Raw genomic sequence first — 7,666 nt, 5'->3', positions numbered from 1 at the left:
AACATGACCTATATCCACTCCCTGAAGACTCCCCCTTCAGGTATTGCACTATTACCAAAAGTGTCTCTCCTTTTGCCCCCACAGCAAGGCGGAGAAGCCTTTACAAAACTCTATTCCACCAATCTCCAATGTGGTAGAGAATCATCATCCTTTTACACTTTCCATGTGTCGATAAAGCATTGTTGGCTGTTCATACTCTCCAAGTGTCGGTAAAGAACCGTCATCCTTTCACACCCTCCAAGTGTCGGTAGAGAATCATATCTTCTTCAAAGATCTTCTAATGAGCAATCTAGAAAGACACGAGGAAGAGTGAAAAACATAAATCTCACAGAGATCCTTACCTTTGAGTAACATTGTAAACCCTTCACACTCCAATAGCAAGAAATCTCTCTCAAACACTCTCTCACAATGTCTCTTTCAATTTCCCTTGAAAAATCATGAAGACAAGACTTTTTATGTCAGTTTTAGTGAACTTTTTTATACTCAAGGCACGAAAAATCATCCAGAAAACTAAAAATTTCAATTTTGAACATACACGATCGTACAGTACGATCGTATTTCAAAGGTCTAAATAGTTCAAAAATTGTTGCGTACAAACTTGTTGTGAATTGGCACGAAACTATTCATACACGATCATCGTCTGATATGAACCAAGTTCTTCCAGGACAAACAGTTAGAAAATTTTTCATCTTCATCTGGATAAAGAGAGACCCCATAATTTTGTACTCTGATCAGCATACGTACGATGAAGACTTCATCTAGTACAATGAGTTATGAAAAATATCAAGTTCGTAGGAATGAAAGGTCAGGATGAAAGTAAACCTCATAATTTTACACTTTGGAATGCATGTACGAACTATGTTCATATAGTACGATCCATACTTAGAAAAATTATTTTTATGTGACCTAGAACCTATCCATTTCGTACTCTGGAATGCATGTACGAACTATGTTTGTACAGTACGATCCATACTTAGAAAAATTTCCATTTCTATTACTTTGACTGCTCAATGGGAAAAATAACTGAACAAGTCGCCTAGTCTGAACTGAATTCGTACAGTACGATTAGCTTAAAAATTTCAAGTTTTAATCTCTCCTCCCGTATGTCTATGCACATTTACTCAATTACAATCATACCCTCTCAGACTCAATAAAATAAAAAATTTGAGACTTCATTTACAATAGTCGCTAAACTGATCTGATTTGAAGTCTTCAACAATCCGGAGAATGAATTTTCCTGAAATGTTAGTACACACAAACAATAAAGCAATGCATCTAAAATATGTTAGGAGAAATAATAATTAAAATGATAATATTTGAAATCATAAAAAATAAACATGTTGCAAGAATTTCAACAATAAATAACTAAGTTGCAACAATCTTAAGCACCTTCAATCTAATAGTTCGATGGTCATAGATTGAAGGTTTCCTTCATAATTTCCCAAACCAATGCAAATATAGACTTGAGTTTAGAAAATTCCTCTATCTAGGGGGGTAATTGATAGGGCTTTTGATATAACTACACTCGATTGGTCTTAGGAATAATTTTTTTTGCATGGTAGCATCTGGGGAGTAGTGGATTAGAAGTTAAAAATTAACCATCGAAGGGTTATTGGAGCTGATTGGATTCCACACAAGAAGTAAACTGGAAGGCCAAGAAGCTTAGGGAGGATTGGGGGAGACACTCTGAGGCTTTAGCGAATAAATGGAAGAACTCTTCAATAGAAAATTTTGAGTTTTTAAAGCATTGGTTGGACCTTATTTGGCTTAATATTTTTCCAAGAGAGAGCCGAATATGTAATTTAGTTTATTTAGGATGGGCTAGTGACATGCCAGTAGGTGTTCTGAAGGAATTGAAGCTATGTGGTTAGTTGGGCATTTTTTTATCACTACACTAGTAAAAATTGAAAATATTTTAGAAGTTTTTAGCAAGCTCAAACATGAACAAGGCCTAGGATTGGTTAGACATGTGTCTAGGTTAGGGGAAGAGAAAATGTAGGTTGGCTTGGACCATTTCGGTATTTATTGAAATATGGCTCACTAAACTTGAATTTTTGAAGCTTAGGTTAGCCAAATTTGTTAACCTAGGCTAGCCCATGAGCTAGCTAGATTAAATGCATGGGGTCTATATGCATATGATGCATGTGTTAGCTTGGGCTAATTTTACATGGAAAGTGAAATGGTTCAATTAAAGCCCTTTGGGTTCACTTAGGTTAGCCTAATTAGCTAAACTAGGTGGGCCCTAGGGCTAGGAAGAATATTGGCCACCTAATGACTTGTTCGAAGAGTTTTGGGGCCATGGATTCTCCTAAAATAGTTGAATTTATGTAAATACTTGCATGGTTCATTTGGTCAACCTTGGTTGACTTAGTCCATTAAGGTTGGCCAAGCCCAAAGATTGGGTCCAATGGGTTTCAAATGGTTAATTGAGTTTGCTGGAAGAGATTTTAGGGAATTTTATAGTCTATACATAATGAATTGCATGAAATGCATGTTTAGGTCAAATTGCATTTAACGGTGATTTTGGTCAATCATAGCTCACCATTGGATCAAAAATATTCAATTATATTTGAATGAGTGATTGGAGGGCTTAGCATTCTTTGGTGGAGTTTGGTTTACATTATATGCATGATTTATAGTTTTAGGTGAAATGGATCATATATGGTTAAGCTTTGTTAAGATGACCAAATCTGGTCAACCATGGGTCCAATTGGGTTTATGCATGCTTATGAATGATTATAGGATACTTATAGATCAATCATAAGGCTTGTATTGAAGCTTATAAGATAATTCATGCTTATGATCAAGAAATAGGATTTAAGTGCTCTTTTGGTCAACCATAGACCCCAATGGGTTCAAATTTGTATTATGATGATTCTGAACATAATTAAACTATTTTTAATGGTCTACAAGGAGGTTTGAACCAAAATGTCATGTGAGTGGTAGGGGTTGTAAATATTTAAAGGTTTTAGATCCATGATTGAAGCTTTTGATTTTAGAGTTTCAAAGAATATGGGGGCTTTAAAAATGGCTAGGGAGGGTCTAAGGAGATGTTTAATCAACATGTAAATGACCAAACACCATTCTAGAGGGTTCATCTAGGGTTTTGAGTAAGCTAAAGATTTCTAATATAAAGGGAAAAATCCAATTGATTTTAGGTTTTGAATTAAACTTTAAATTTTGAAATTGAGTTAGGGATTGAAGTTGATTGAATGAATAACGATGACTGAATTGAAATAGATTTTTGAACTTAATGATTAAACATGTGATTTAATGTGAATGAATTCAGTTTAATTATTCAACACCATGATTTAACATGATGATTGAAATTGATTTAAGGATTGACCTGACATAAAAATGAGGTCATCAATTCCTTTATAATAGATGGTTTATAGCACTTCCCTAGAGATGATGTTTCTTGTAGTTCATACCTCTCCCTAAACACTCTAGGAATTTCACTAACCACATAAAAAAAAAAAATCTCGGTCTACCTCTCCCAAGTTGTCCTTACACAATGAACTCTCTCTAAAAAAACTATTAATCAATAATTCTTTCACAAAATCCTTCATACAATCAACTAAATCCATTATGTAATAATCCTCACTATGATCCTTATGAAGCTTCATTGACTTAAGCAGGTTAAAAGTAACTTCCTAATTCTAAACCCTTATGTTTAACTCTCCCTTATACACATAAATTATAGCCCTACCAATAATTAAGAAAGCCTTACCCATGATAATAGGTATCACCATGTCTTCATGTCTAAGATAATAAAGTCAATAGGGATGATAAACTTATCAACCTTTACAAACACACCCTATATCACCCCCTTTTGATAAGTGAATGAATAGTCTTCTAATTGAAGGGTAACATTAGTTGCTTAGACTTCTCACAGGTCGAGTCTTTTGAATATGGACAAGGGAAATGCTAACTCCTAAGACACAAAATGCCCACCTATAAAATTTATCCCTCATAGCCATAAGAATTATAAAATTATCATGGTCCTTAAGCTTTTAAGGAAGTTTTGTTTGTAGGATCGCACTATATTCCTCAATTAAGGCAAAAATTTAAATTTCTCCTTCTTTTCTTTTTTAGATCAAAACGTCTTTCATAAATTAAGCATAGGTAGGAATCTACTCCAAGGCTTCAGTACATGGAATGTTAGTAATAAACTTTTTAATATTTTCAAACATTTAGAAAATTGCCTATCTAAATTTTTTTTATCAACATTTGAGGAAATTGTTGTGTTGGCCTCTCAATAACCTTTCTAATGGGTTTTTCTATGTCCTTATTAGGTTGAGTTTATTCTTCAAGCTTATTAGGTTCCTTATTAGGTTGAGTTTATTCTTCAAGCTTATTAGGTTCTATAGGTACTTCTACACACGTCTCCTCCCTAGGTTAATGCTTAATCATAACCACATCATTAAACTTTCTCCCACACTCAATTGAATTGTTTTACAATGCTCCTTACCTTTTCTTCTTGTGGTTTACCTCTTTATTGCTAGGCGAGGCACCTTGGGGTATATTATTTATTGAAATAGCTAACTTCTCCCAATTGATTTTAAATGTTTCTTATTGTAGTATCTTAACTCTATAATTTGGTCTTCATTTGCAAAACATAGTCTTCTAGAGAAGGCTTCTTAACCTTAAATCTTGTTATTTGCATTAAATCCAAGATGATAATTAGGCCTGGGTTTTCAATAGTTTAGTTGAGATATGTTCTATTTTCCTTCAGAGTTAGTTTGGTTAGGATTCTAATTACTACCCCATTAGGATTATTATTCCTTTAAAAGTTGGGGTGGTTCTTCTAACCTAGATTATAATTATTACAATAATGGTCATTTTATCCATTTTTAATGACATTTAAAAATTTAACTCCTAAGATATTTAGGTCACTAGATGCTCTCCTCAAATAACATGGGTGTTCCTTGGAATGTACTAACTCTAAAATTATTTGATTTTTAAGAGAAAGTAACTAAATATATGGAACTAGATTCACACACACTAACCACTTTTCTAGGGTTTACTCTCTCAAAATATAGCTATAAACTATTGGTGGTTATTTATTCAATCAAAACATAGGCTTCATTGAAGGATTTGGACATAAAAGAACCTTCAAAAATAACATTAATGTTTAATCTGAGATGTCCAACAAGTCCATTATAGAAGGTTTGGATGATTTGACAATCAAGCAAGGTATGATGTTGGCACTTCCTTAGCATTTTTTTAAATCCCTTTCAAGCTTTATGTAACATTTCAGAACGTTAAGGAGGAATTTAAACATACTTTTCCTATTTACTTGCTAATTCACTTATAATTTATCATTTAAGCAGAGCCAACTAATCATCCCAAATCATAAAAAATACATATCTATAGAATACATAAAGAATGTATATTTCAAAATAATTATATCATAATATTCCATATTATAATAACTACAACAAAATAAAAAAATAAAAGTAACATTTACTATTTTGAGCAAGAACATAGTAAAGTAATTTAAATATGTAGTTATTCTTAACTAAACATGAAAATGAATAAAATAATAAAAATAGCATTTTCTTTATAATTTTGGGTGTACTGGTTCACAAATAAAAGTGAATGAATAAAGGAACAAACATTAATATCCCTTATAACTACCAAATTCTACTTTCCACCAGCTAAAGATAGGTGTAGAGCAAAGCCAAAATAGAGCAAAGTGTATTCCAATACTAAGCTAGTTTAGAGCAAGAACTTAGTAAAGTAATCCAAAATAGAGATATATTCAGTTTAGGCCCAAGTTGATAAGTTTAGAGTATAACTTTCTTTTCCATAATTAAGCTCTAGAATAAACTGAAATGCACCAATTTGTCCTAGTGCCACAACACCCATAAAGATTCTTTCAGATTCCCTATGAATCTCACAGGTCTCAACCCAGCACCACGACAGAGCTACATGGAGTTGTAGTGCTCAACCCAAACTTTTTTTTTCTCATTTTCATGAGAGCTACATGCCGGAGCAATGGAAAAAGTGATAATGAGGAAAAAAATCCAAAACATGTTTTTTCACTACTCAGACCTTAGCCTTGGTTATTTTATATCTCATTCAACATTTTGATATGATAATTACTATTAAACTAAAAATTTATTATCATTAATAAAAAAATACATAAATGTTTGATGAAAGATATTACATACGTCATGCCTTAGATAAAATGTTATCCTTGACATTTTAATTAGAATAAAACTGGATACAAGCACCTCATCGAAGCTACTTTCTCCCAAGTTGCATCTCTTTTTATCTAGTGCTTCCTTTAGACTTCGACCATTGGAATTTTCTTATTTATGAGCTGTTAATATCAAAAGCCAAAATGCACTCATGTTCCTCCCTATAGCTCAAATTACGCTTCACTTTTACTTCTACATCAAAAACTCTTTAGCCAACATCAAATACCCATTTTCTCAATATTGACATAGGAAATATATTATGGATATTTGATAGATGATATGGAAGAAATAATTTATAAGCAAATTTCACTAACATTTCAATAATTTTAAAATAGTCATATCTATCTAGGACTAAACTAATTATTTTTTCAAATTTGCTCACTCTTTGTATTTGACTGACTTCAGATAGATAAAATCACCCATTTTAAACATAATTGAATTATGATTAAGGTCAAAATACTTCTTATGACTATCTTGAGCTACTTCTTACCTCTTCCTAATATGTTTAATCTTTTAGTGGGTTTTTCTTCCAACTCAGATCCAATCTATTTTCCAATGGTGTTCTACACCTTCTATCATATAAAGCTTTATATGGAGCCACACCAATACTTTCTTGGAAAATATTATTATAAGAAAATTCAATCAAAGGAATATAATCCTTTTATCTTCTACCAAAATCTATTACATAGAGTCTCCATAGATCTTCCAAAATTAGAATCACTCTCTTAGATTGCCCATCTATTTGGGGATGAAAGGATGTATTAAAACTAAACTTCATCCCCAAACCCTCCTGAATACTTTTACCCAACTTCAAAGTGAACCTACCATTATGGCCAAAAATTATAACCATAGAAACTCTATATTGATTGATGATTTCACATAGAACTGAGTCAACTTGTATGTAGAGTTAGTTTACCTCATTAGTAGAAAATGAGTTAGCTTTTTTGACGTATCCACAATGACCCACACTGCATCATAAGCAAGTATAGATCTGAGAAAACCTATAGTAAAATCTTTAATAATTTCTTCACATTTCCACTCAAGAAAAGGTAATAGTTATGATAGTCAACTAGGTCTCTATTGCTCCACCATCACCATTTGGCATATTTCAAATTTGGTGGCAGACTCTACTACTTCATATTTTAGCCCAGGCAACCCAAAAATGCACTTTAAATCACTATACATCTTGTTGCTACCTTAATAAGTAGTGCATCCAATATAATGGGCTTTATGTAGAATCTCTCACTTTAGATTACCATGATCCAGAACCTGTAATCTCTTAACACAAAAGATAATCTCTTAATCATCTACATGCTACTCAAACTTCATCTAGATAACTCTTTCGAAAAAAACATCTGGAAAAGTCTTCATCATAGGAACACTATCTATGCTCTCATCAGGTTTGCCCAAGTCTCTCACATAAGCCAAGAATATAGGGTCCCCTTTTCTATAGTCCTTGT

The sequence above is a fragment of the Dendrobium catenatum genome, unplaced genomic scaffold (assembly GCF_001605985.2).
Source record: "Dendrobium catenatum unplaced genomic scaffold, ASM160598v2 fragScaff_scaffold_665, whole genome shotgun sequence".
NCBI lineage: Eukaryota > Viridiplantae > Streptophyta > Magnoliopsida > Asparagales > Orchidaceae > Dendrobium > Dendrobium catenatum.
This window is presented reverse-complemented; position numbering follows the sequence as displayed.